The sequence below is a fragment of the Corvus hawaiiensis genome, chromosome 5 (assembly GCF_020740725.1).
Source record: "Corvus hawaiiensis isolate bCorHaw1 chromosome 5, bCorHaw1.pri.cur, whole genome shotgun sequence".
Classification (NCBI taxonomy): domain Eukaryota; kingdom Metazoa; phylum Chordata; class Aves; order Passeriformes; family Corvidae; genus Corvus; species Corvus hawaiiensis.
In genome coordinates this window covers 12,608,978-12,621,465 of record NC_063217.1, presented here as the reverse complement: position 1 = coordinate 12,621,465, position 12,488 = coordinate 12,608,978, and the positions used below count along the sequence as shown (strand labels likewise).

At 38.0% G+C, this 12,488-nt stretch overlaps 1 protein-coding gene across 7 annotated transcripts in view; it reads right to left on the bottom strand.

Annotated features, from left to right (window-relative positions):
- The window catches only part of PPP2R2C (protein phosphatase 2 regulatory subunit Bgamma), a 209,478-nt gene that overhangs the window by 36,606 nt on the left and 160,384 nt on the right, over positions 1–12,488 (bottom strand). The gene's annotated exons all lie outside the window — the stretch shown is intronic.

Genomic DNA, 12,488 nt, shown 5'->3' with positions numbered 1-12,488 from the left:
GAGAGCTGCATTTCGAATGATACATTTCTGTATCATTTGACTCTTCTGAACCACAAAAGCAGGAACTGCTGCATAAGCATGTGCTCCTCTCCACTGTCTGGAACCTAATACGTGTTAATGCAAGGTATCGATCCATACTAAGTGGTACAATGTCAGCCCAATTCCATTTTTAATTTCATGGTCTTTATAACAGTGATTCTTCAGACATCATACTGGATTTGGGAACTCTGACAACAGTCTCACACTGGTGGTGATTTGCTGAAAATACCAATTTAAATGACGTGATTTTGACTGGCAATAAAATGTCTTTATCAAAGGTGCTCCGACAGTGCCATTATGATAGTACAAAGGCTTCTGCATTTTTCCTCATATCAGGATTATGAGATACAGAAAGAGTAAAAACCACTATGGGGCCTGGTAGCTCTATGTGGCAGGCCAAACCATAGCCAATTACATTAGGTGCTGTGCAAACACAAAGTAAAGGGATTGCTCATGATATAAAGGACATGTACAAGGGAGCATACAAAGAAGAGATTAAGTAATGTTAACACAGCTCTGTGGACTTCTGAGGTTTCTTATGTCAAGGATTACAGCCTAAGCTAGATGAGAAAGTGCTGTTAGTGGAAGAAGGAAAGTCATGGTCACAACTAAAAGGCTGCAGTAGCAATAAACTTGCCAGCTATTCAGCTAGAACTACCCATAAAGAGATTTTGGCCATGTTGAGGTTGAGATCTAGCTCATCCAGAAAATGAGAATATATTCAGTACATCCTCCTGTGTTATTGGCAGTGCACTTTTATACAGTGTGGGTAATAAGGTGTCTGCATGCTGGAATGACGCTCTTTGGGCAATGGCCTCCCATCTATCCTCAGCATACCACTGTCAGTACAAGATGGCCCATGTCTCCTCACAGTCTAGTATGTAATGCTCCAGCCAGAGTCAAGCCTAATTTTGCTCTCTATTTCTGTCTTCGAACATCATAAAACTTACAAGACACGAGGAGCACAAAGGTGAACACTCAGACCCTTTCTATGGGTTTAGGAACCAAGATGTTACTGATTTATCTGGCAGCTGCTAGAAACCAGAGTGCCTCAGGATGATGGAACAGGAGTTATTCAAGAATGTAACCTAAACATCAAACTTCTGAACCAAAGCTGAAACTCCTGGACTTCCTGTCTCAAGTTTCACTTGGAACTGGAGATACTTGGCAAGAAGTTAAAAGTAGTATTAGAAACATTGTCCATTCATTAAGTTTAAAGCAAAGTAGAGTCAGTATCAGTGCTAATGTTTTACAGAGAATGAAACTGAGGTGTGAAGTGGGAAAGGCTTGGCAAAGGTCAATTTAAGAGCCAGCAAGACCAATAGCTCTGGATTCTGATCTAGTGGTCTCTCTCCTCCCTACCTGCAGCTGTCCAGTCATGGGAGTATTCACTCGGTTCTCTTCTTGGTTAATTGGTTTTGAAAGGTTACTATTATTCTCATTATTACATTTTTGTGACTTTCTCCCAGAATGCATACTGGTCTAAAGACTCACTCTGAATTTGAGGGATCTCATTCTGATTTTTGCAATATCAGAATTACTTTGCATTCCTGTTATCGTGGTAGGATAAAAAGAGACAGCAGCAAGGAAGCCCTGAATCTCCATTACACAAATATTACTTGAAAAAAGAATCAACATATTTTAAATGCACTTAGTAAAATTTTATGAAATTGCTTTTACTGCCACAAATTCAGCAAACATCAGACTTTGCTGTATTCAAGTTACAGAAAAACAAATCTAATATATAGGAGAAACTGCCTATGGAGTAGCTGCAACATTTGACTAAGTGTTGAAAGCAGAGAATTGTAGAGTAGCACTGCTAGGAAAGAGGCTGTTTTAAATGGTGCAAGTCACATTCAAACTTTATCACAGATAGGCCTGCTCATACACATTGCAACCAATGATTTACTTAAACAATAATGAATTTAGAAGTAGATACTGGAAAACTTTAATTTATTTAGGAACTTAATTTTTGCTTGTTTTTTTTGAACAGAACACCCACATTTTCATCTGTAGACAGAGTCACATGCCTGCTTTAGCAACAACCATATGCATATTAAATTTTCAAGAGCAAAGACATCATTATCTGGAAATACACAGCTGAAAGAAAAGGGGATGAATCAACAGAGGAAGATTTGCCTTTGTAAATGCACACCTGCAGTCACTCAGTCACTGAAAGGCTGCAAAGTCATATTTAGTTCCTATATTTGCATATGAATTGATTATGATTTGTCTGAAACTAATGTTACACTTGGAACACAAATACCAGAAGAGCCTCAGGTACATATAAATTATTAATAGAAGAGCCTTATTAAGTCCGCCAGCTTAGCTTCTCTTAGGCAGTGCTGTTCTACTTAGTATGGTTAAGTGGCACCATGTACTACATAGTGGCAAGGGTTCCAAGAAATGAGTGATTCAACATCAATAAGGGAAGGATAATTTATAAACAAAAGCAATATAATCTCATCATTCACAAACCTTTCCTGAAATACATTAGATGCTTAACAGAAAACTGAGAGGGATCTACTTAGTTTACTGAAGAGAGTCCCTGGTAGTACAGAGAAATATGACATACAAAACTTCCCAAACTCCATCTTAAAAGTAGACAGGGATTTTTTCCCACATGACTTGGAAATGAGAGATAAAATGTCTTTGTTTTTTTTTTTTAAATGAATAATCTATATGCTAACAGGTAATCCTATCAAGAAATTTCTTCTTGGTAATTACTAAAATCCCATGCAGCTGAGGAAGATCTGTCTCTTAAATAAAAGCAGCCACAGAAATTCCAGCTGAAGAGTATAGACTCTTTAGAGCATTTAGAGCATAAAAGTCTCTCCTTCCCTGCATGCTTGTTATGGGAGTAGTAAAGTGAAACTATCTTCAAAAATAGCCAGATACTTTAAAAATAGCTACTTTAAAAACACTAATAAAAGCTTACATTCAAATCACCTATATTACATCACATAAGATACCTGATTAAAATCATGTGGCAGGACTTATTATCTAGTTGCTTCATTTATTTGAAAGGATTTCCAAAAATGCCACCAGCCTGCAGTGAGTATGACAACAGTCAAAATAGACTTATTCTAAAATCTGGTGCTATAACTTTGTGAAAGTTAATATGGCCTTTATTTACAGAACATTTCTGTTTCAAAGGCCCAAACTACTGCAATTTCACATGCAGTGGAAGTACCAAAGTGCACTCCTTACCAATGTGTACTATGACAACAGAAAACAAAGCAGTGTCTGCATTAATGAGAGCGTCCCAGCTATTTTAATAATGAGAAAAGCTTCCAGGGTTTCAGGTTCTCACTGCTCACACAGAACACAGAGGTACAGACTTCAAGCTTGACAATACCTGAGAAGACCACGTGAGAATTTTTATGACATCTGTCTTTGTATGGAATACTCTTCAAGCTAAAGATTTTTTAGCTAATGATCAAAGCAAGTTATATTTTCTTCTTTTTTATGTTAATACTCTGAGAAAGACTGTGCTTTGCAAGGTTAATTTCAAGTCCAAACTCGCATGGGAATTAGAATAATTAGACTCATTTAAGAGAATTCTCCCCTCTGGCAGAGCTGATTAAATTATTTATACATTATCTTTTCATATAATTGCACCTAGAACTGTGTAAATGGGTTTTTTTGTCTAACTTTCAATAAATTCATAATACACATTTTTCAAGTTGGATACACCGACTGCACCTGTGACAACAGAGAATGGCTCATTTTCAAAATGCTTCAATGAGAAATTAATCCGGAGGGAAACACAAGCATGCAATTTAAAATCTTCCACAATGACAACACTGATTAAAACTCATCAACTGAAGAAATAAAATTAGTAAGACAATAAATCTTGGACTGAATCCTGTTACTCATTTCCACAGGAATAACTTCATTGACTGCAGTCACATTACACTAAAATATGAGTGCTACTTAGATGAGGATCAGTTCCATGATGTGACCCTTTATCTGTAATTTAATATTCTTTGCCATAGTTCCGATGTCCCTCTCTGCTGAGGATCTCAGATTCTGGATAACACCTGAAAGTCCTAATGGAATAAACCACTAGGGTGAAAAAAGAAATCTGGGGGTTGATGCTAACATTCATTTCAGCTCTATTAAGTACACTTTCTCTCTACAATACCAATAAACTTGAGAAAGATTGAGATAATGATATTTTAAAGGGGATTCCTGATACAAAATAGGAACTTGTTTGCTACAGTCCCTATTAAATTGGAAAGCAATTGGCTCTGTGGAGATCTGTGAAAAGACATCTTTGCACCTATTGCAAAATTTTAAGTAGCTCCTAAAGTTGCATTGACTAGATCACTCAACAAACACAGAAATTCAGTGAAATCCCAGTTGCGTTCTTTAATGCACTATAAAGGAATTCTGAAATGGTTTTTACAGGCTCAGGATTTCACACTGTTCTTTATAATTTTCTACAACTCCAGTCAATTTTCTTTTTCCTTTTTACAATTCACTATACATTTTTAAAAAGTAAGAGTATTCTAATGCCTCTGGCTATGTTTTTCCTTACCTCTGCAGAAATGAAATAATAGTTATGGGTCTCTATATGGGGACAGCTGCATTAGAGAAGACACAGGGCTAGATAAAGAAATCCATTAAAATAATAACATAATCACATACTTATTCATTCAAGTTGTGTATGGACAAGAGTGATAAGTAAGAAAATTATGTATTCTGATGAACAAATTAATATTTTTATTAAACAATAGATCTGCAGTGCAGTAATTCTCCAAGGCTATAGCTATGCTCAAACCACCTTAAATTAACTTCTTTAAAAGCAACTGCAAAATAAGGAAGACACTAGTCATTGCCAAGAATGCAAAGGCCTCAGCTGTAATTAGGTTTTCACAGCCAGATTCAACACATCCAATTTATTTAATTTGGAAGATGGCTATATAGGGAGTATTTCCATAACTGTCCCATGCCCTGATGACACTGGTATCACACACTCCAGCCATACACCGTCTGCTTTTGCTGCAATACAGATTTCAGCTGTATGGCCAGGAGGATCTCATTCAGGGATTCAATGCTAAGATACTGCTTAACTAGCTCTGATATTGCTCCTTTGGCTATCAGTCATGCTCTGTCATCCAATTCTCTCTGACTGGCTGACAGACGAATTCCTAAGATAGGAGTCAATTTAAGGTGATCAGAATAGTTAAAAGCAATTGTTTCTGACAGGGATCCTCTGGCAAGAAGCAAAACCAAACAAAGTATTGAAAGACCACTTCTGCAAATTTATTCACTGCTTTCAGAGCTCCCTAAATCTGAACTTATAGATGCTTAAGAGATCTCCTAAAAGATGCTAAAAAACTTCTCTGTATTTCTTGAAAACAAATGATCTGTAAGGTCTTTATAGTGCCCACTCACACAGCGTTACTGCTGTAATTACTATCTAGTATTTGAATTACACAGCTAGTTATAAAGACTGCAATTTGCACAACCTCACATATAAATTCACAACTGTTCTTACTCTGAAAACCCTAAAAGCTGTACTCGATTAAGATATTCTAAATAATGATGACAACATCATTAGAAATAATATTGTATCTGAACTGGATGTAGTTTTACCTCAACAGAAGCAGAAGAACCAATTCAGCACCTGTTTTAGAAGCTGTATCTATGCTAGTGCCTACAAGACAGTCATTTAAGTAATCCTAGAAATGCAGTTCTCTCTTGGCACTTTGCACTGGGGACAAACAGAATTTTTCTTACAAATTAGTCTATTGAGAGTTCATGAAAGGCTCTGTTTACTATCGAGATTCTACGCAGTTCAGAGCAGATGACAACTTACAGTTACACATACTTACCTATTTACTAATTTCATCCCTTGATTGACACTAAAAACATTTCTGGTGTGATTTTAATAAAAGAATCCCCACTCCATTTTCCCTAACAGGCAGCCAAAAACACACACCAAGGACTTGTCCAGACGGACCTGCACAAGCTCAAGAAATGGGCCCAAGAGAATCTCACGAGGTTTAATAATACCAAGTACAAGGTGCTGCACCTGGGTCAGGGCAAACCCCAGTACCAACATAGGCTAGGGGATGAAAAGATTGAGAGCAGCCCTGCCCAGAAGGACTTCGGGGTGCTCGTGGATGAGAGGCTGGATGCACTCACAGCCCAGAAACCAACCATGTTCTTGACTGCATCCAAAGTAGTGTGGGCAGCAGGTCAAGGGAGGGGATTCTGCCCCCTCTACTTCACTCTGGTGAGACTCCACCTGGAGTGCTGTGTCCAGTTCGGGAGACAATATGAATTGCTTGTATTTTCTGCTTACTTAATTCAAACAATCTTGCAACAAGGGGCTATTTTTCACAATTTCAATAACTCCCTTAAATAGCCTTAACACCATCCTATCTATACAGCACTTTGTTGTGGTCCCATCAGAAGCACTTTGTGGAGCTTTACGTTGGAGTTTGTTCCTATCCTAAGCCTCAGTATATGACCTATGATCTGTTGCCACCCAGACATACCTTTCCTGACACAGAAATAATAAGCATTAGGAATAAAACCTGTAAAAAAACTACAGTACCTGCTGCTAATCTATTAAATACATTGTAGCAAAACTTACTACTGAACTACACCAATGCAAATGACCCTCAAGTTACCAGGTGATCTGGTATCTGCAGTTTCATAGGCAATTTCAAAATAATTTCTTTTTAATGCACAGATACTCTAAGCTGAAAGATCTCAAACCCAAAAGTTAAAAGGCTAAGTCAATGGAACCTGTCATTTTGCAGACCTTTGAGAATCAGATCACTTTAAAACAACCTGAAATAGATCGTGAACTGTTGCTAAATGAGTAACAATGAACTTCCCTCTACTATAGTCATTTTTCTCATGAAAAACTTTTCTATTGCTTCAGATAAGAGTAACATAAATGGAAAATTCTTGGGAAAGACAAGGGTCTAGAAGGCTTAGGGACTACAACTCTTTTCCTAAATTCATCATCAAATGGCTAAATGCTAACATTGGCAAGGTAAACATTCATCTCTGTGACATTGAAGTTTTTGCTTCTTATTGCCTTCTGCAAGGTCACAATTATCATGCATTTTTTAAGACACTTAGTTATTTTTCTCTGTCCATTAAAGCAAGCAACCCCTAGGAACACTCCTGTTGGTACTCAGTGAAACTCCCTCTCACTGCATTCTGGCAGTTTAGAAATCTCTTAAGCAGGAGAAAAGATACACTGATTTCTATTTCTCCAAAACAAAATCATTTTCACAGCATTTCTACATTTCTGTTACCATTTTTACAAGACTCTCTCCTGAAAAGTCTTCTTCTTCACCTAATACAGAATTAGAGTATGGATGGAAGTAAAAGCAGGATGTCTCTGGGCAACATTCAGATTCTGAGTTGAAATTCCAGTACACCTATTTGGTTCTCACAGTCTTTGTTTAACTGAGTATAAAGTGGTGCTAAGACTGACTAACCTCAATATTTTATTACAATTATTTAAAAATACTCTTATGACAAAATATTTGTGTAAAGTATGTCAATTACTTCAATAATACAGAGGGATTCAGTTTACAGTGCAATGATCAGCAAATGAGAAATGGCAATGCAGCAAGGAATCTAACAGTTAAGTATTGATACTTGGTGTGAACTTCATATATTCACAAGTTTCATGCAATACTATTTCTTCTTTTTTAGTTTTTATCCTATTTCCTCTACATACTGTTCTTCCCCATGACTTTGCAGGGCACTGGAGCCCTCAGTCAACATTTCCAGCAGTTTACCTCAGAGTACAATTCAACATTTTTCAAAATGCACAGAATACAGCTGATCGTACTCAGGTGTAAGTTAGATATGAAAATCTTTGGTTTTGCCATTGTCAACTCTTACTAGAAGACTCTTTTACTAGAGAGCCAGTATTCGCTTCTGAAAAAAGTGGAGTCTAGCGAGGGAATCACATCAAGCCAGAATCTAATCAGCCCACTGAAACAGCTTTTTCCCCCCTCAGTTGTTCACATAGTAGTGTTTTAATGAGAAAGGCAAAGCAACCATTTCTCAATAGTTAGAATAAGAGTGCTCTCCAAACCATGGGATCAGTGTGCATGGCACCTCTGCAATCCTCTAACTTACAGACCTGATTTTAGCTTTGCAGACATCTTCATTCTCCTTTAACGGGGAGAGAGACAGACACAACGCATGTGGGAGAGGGAGAGACTAGGAAGCAAGGAACAAAAGAACACAAATTTAAGGAAAGGCTACTCAAACGTCGCTAGTACCAACTCAGCTGGAATATGACTCCATGGTGTAACACTCACCTTTTAAATACCTGATGGAGATTTGATACCTCTTCTTGACAGAACAGGAAGTGCTAACATGTATTACCCACAGCTCTCAAAAGAGAAAAAAGGTCTGCCAGCTCCCAAACAGAAGGTGTGTTCTGGAGGAAAACAGTGCTGTGCGTGGGGGTGGCAGCAGTTTCTCACACCATACAGACTTGCTTTTCAGAGCACAGAAAATGCATCCTTGTGCACACAGCTTGTGCATAGTCATCCTGGCTCAGGCATTTTTATAGAAACACCCTTATCTCACTCAAGGTATAAACTTGCTCAACAAATACCAAGAGAAGACTGCAGATCTGCTTTCAGTTTGGCATTCACATAGTTAGCACTGAGGCAAGTACAGGGATTTTGTAAGGCTGGCTATCTTCCCCAGCCTAGGCTGCCCCCAGAGCTCTGTATATACCCTATATACACACTACATTCTGATGTGCAGTGGGCTGCCACAAACTTGGTCTCCATCAATGCACCATGTTATTTTGAGTTCTTCTATTTTTTCCCTGTTGTTTACTTCTTAAGTAAATTCATTTTCCCAAGATATGGTGCCTAACAAACTGACTGTCCATGATATGCCTCAAATACCAGAATACATTAGACTGTAAGAAGGCCCTATGGTGATTTGCTAATTAGCTTAACCCTTTTGGGACACAGAGAAGGCATTTTTTATTAAAACAGGATAACCCTGGACTATATTGATCTGACTGAGAAATGAGTATTTTAGTCAAGATGAGTCTCAAGATGAGCACATGCTGGAAACAGCAATGTTGTTTCCATAGCAATGCCATGACAGCCTCTAGAGTGAAATAGTGCGCTACCAGGAAATGAAGGGAGTTCAAGTGCTATGAGCTACATAGTTCTGTAAGCAATCCAAATACATTCTCATAAAGAATATTTAGTGCAGCTAGATAGTCCAAAGATTGCTGTTAAAGGCAAGTAAGCCTTATCAGTATGCTCCTGGCAGTCCTTTTTTCTCATTCACTTCACCCAAGATGACTATCTAAAGGCTTAACCTATGTGCAACACTGCTAAACCATTTCAGACCAAACATTAACAAGTACAGCAACCCTTACCTTACTTCTTTTCCAGTGCAGAACATCATCCATAATTAAGGTCACTGACTCTCGCTCTCCATAACACAACCAAACACATCAAACCTTTTACTGAAGAAAATCCTAATATGTGCTATTATTTACCAGGCTAACCTTCCCCCTTCCTTTTCTCTCACCTCCTCCTCTCCCTTGCCTCCTCCTGCCCAAACAATACTGAGCAGATCTGCTTGCAAGTGGGAAGCAATGTACAGAAGTCTTGCATACTCCTCATTAAAATTTAGATAGGCATAGCATAAACTCACTTGTCTGCTTTTCACCCCAGTTAGTGCTTACACTAATACAAAAGCAAACCAGAAAAGCGTTAGTTGTGTTTTATCTAAGGCTTTACCTAAGAGAAATATTCTGGTCAAATTCTGCAGAACTGACTTAAAATATTTTCCAAAGATTAAAGAACTAATTTAAGATCTCCATTGCTCTGTATTTTCAAAGAAATGAAAAATTATCAGTGATTTGTAAAACTGCTAAAATGATGGTTATAAACAAACTGTTCTCAAATTAAATTCTACAAGGCAAAGAACTTTACTTGTAAAACACCTTAGCACACTGCTGCTGATTCAGTCTTTCTCCAGCATTTCCCATGCAATTCGTGAAGATGTTCAGACACGAACTGAATGTCCAGAAACTCTACCACTGTATTTGTTGTTTGTGTCATTGTCACAACCAGCCTCTTGGGTAAACAGATTGTAGGTCATTATATGTAGCAGTGCTGCCTCTGAGGGAAAACAGAAAGACGAATACTCATTCCTGCCAGATCCCTTATTAACAAAAGCCACTTCAAACCAAAATGTTTTCTATTTATTGTTTAAAACACGCACTTCAAGGAATCAAGCCTTGAATGTAAAACAGCAAGATGCTTCATTTCCCTTTTGCATTCAGTAAAAAGATGTGAAACAAGCATTTTTAAAACAGCCTCAGCCTCCTCCTGCCTATCCCCCTAAATGCGTTACTGAAGGCACCAAGCCCAGCAACATTCATTTATAATTTAAATTGTTTGCTTGGCAGAATTTTTTCACCTTAATATGTCTAGTCTTAATTGCAACTGGCAAACCCAGTGATTTTACCAAAAAATCATCTTCTTCCAGGAGATTTGTAAGTTGGTCTTCTGAAGGACAGAAATGCAGTTTCAGGGACAGATGTTGTTGTTGTTTTCCAGGGAAAAACACGTCCCTGCAATTTTACAAGATGTACAGGGCTCTATATGGACAGAAAGATACCTCTTGGAAGACTGATGCAAGTTTAACTTACTCATCCCCTTCTTTCAGTTATCATGGCCTCCCAGTTAATTTCCCAATACGAGCAATATTCTGTAACTATCTCACCTTCTTTTGGAATGCCTATGTCAAAATTTTTGTTTAATCAAAGAATTAGGTAAAAGTAATCTGCCTGCTGACCTGGTTTTGACAACTGAGTAGAGAGAAGTACAGCTTATATTGTCTGAAACAGTAGTGGATACAGCCTCTAACTCAGCCTGCTCTCCTGAATACATACCTGTATCCAGCCACAAAAGCCAATCTGCTGCCACCATGGGCACCTTAGCAAGAACATTTTGCCCCTAGAACTGATTATCCTGTTACCTAGTGTTACCTTCTATCACTGCCTAAACTCTCTCATCACAGTCCGCACAGATTTTCATTCAAGTGTAAAAGAAGCAGCAATATCTTTATCCCAATCCAAGACAGAAATCCAAGTATCCCAAAGCCACTGTTTCAGTTACAGGAAAAGTTTCCTATCCTAAAACTCAGAAACACTCTTCATTTCTCTCTCCTCATCATTCTTAGAACATACTTAGAAAATGAGTGTGTCATTATAAATTTTATCATATTTTAAGAGTTAAATCAATGAATCAATCAGAAGTTTTAAAACATATTTTATCAGTAAATACTCAATAACAGGAATGTGCTAATGCTTGAAACAGAGTCCACACAGCTATTCATTTATGGCTGATATTTCTGTCAGTAAGCTCTTAGTGTGGCAAATGACACTAAATCTCATGCTGTCCTCATGAAATATAATAACTATTTACTTGGTTTTTGAAACTTTTCAGGAACATTTGTCTTGGCAATCCATAGTTTATAAAATAGCTTTTAATAAGACAAAAGGAATTGCCAAAGGCAACGCCTTATCTTGCATAAGCATTCTGGAATGTGATCTGTGATCATACACAGGCGCACAGAGATTGCTGTGCTTGGTCTGACCCACTGCTCTGCCTTAGAAGAAAGATGAGGACACAAAATAGAGGAGAACACACAGCAGAGTCACATGTAAATGTTTCCAGGACAGAGGGAAGTCTGAAGGGTGAAGCTGCTGTGAGGAGGACACTGTCAGAGTCACACTGCTACTCCAAATAGGTATGCTGGCAAATAATTTTCATCTGTCTTACTAAGGAATGGAAGTACAGTTGCTTGGATATCAAGGCAGACATATCTGGACTTTGAAGTCCCACATATAAATTGTTCCTAAATAAACAGTCATATTAAAGAGGGCACCTATTTAGCTTGTTTAATCTACACAGGTGAAAGACAGAAGAACAATGTGAGTTTAGAAACAAATTGAAGAGATGTTCACTACAATCCCCAGCGTAAGGGCACCTGTCACTTGATCCTGCAAAGGTAATTTTTTAAGGACATTAAGAGTTGTTTGATTTAAAGACCATGTTTCCTGTGACATTAGCAAAGTATGGGTTAAGTTTCCAAGATGAAACCTGGCCCACAAAGGAAGAAATACAATCACCAGAGTCAGAGAGAACACCCCATCACATTGGTGCCTTCTCTTAGGAAATCTGCCCCAACAGGACAACTTCACTTTGACATCTAATAGTCCCTCATGTAAACCCACAGAGACATATTCTTCTAACTCTTTTTGATACACTCAAAAAGAAATCGGCAAAGGAATACAACATTCTGACCTGGCCCCATAACCTATTTCTCTTACCAGTCTATTTATGTTCTGCAAAACACAGAGAATCACTTTTCTTGGCTACAGTCTCTTTTGCTCCCCCTCCAAGACACCC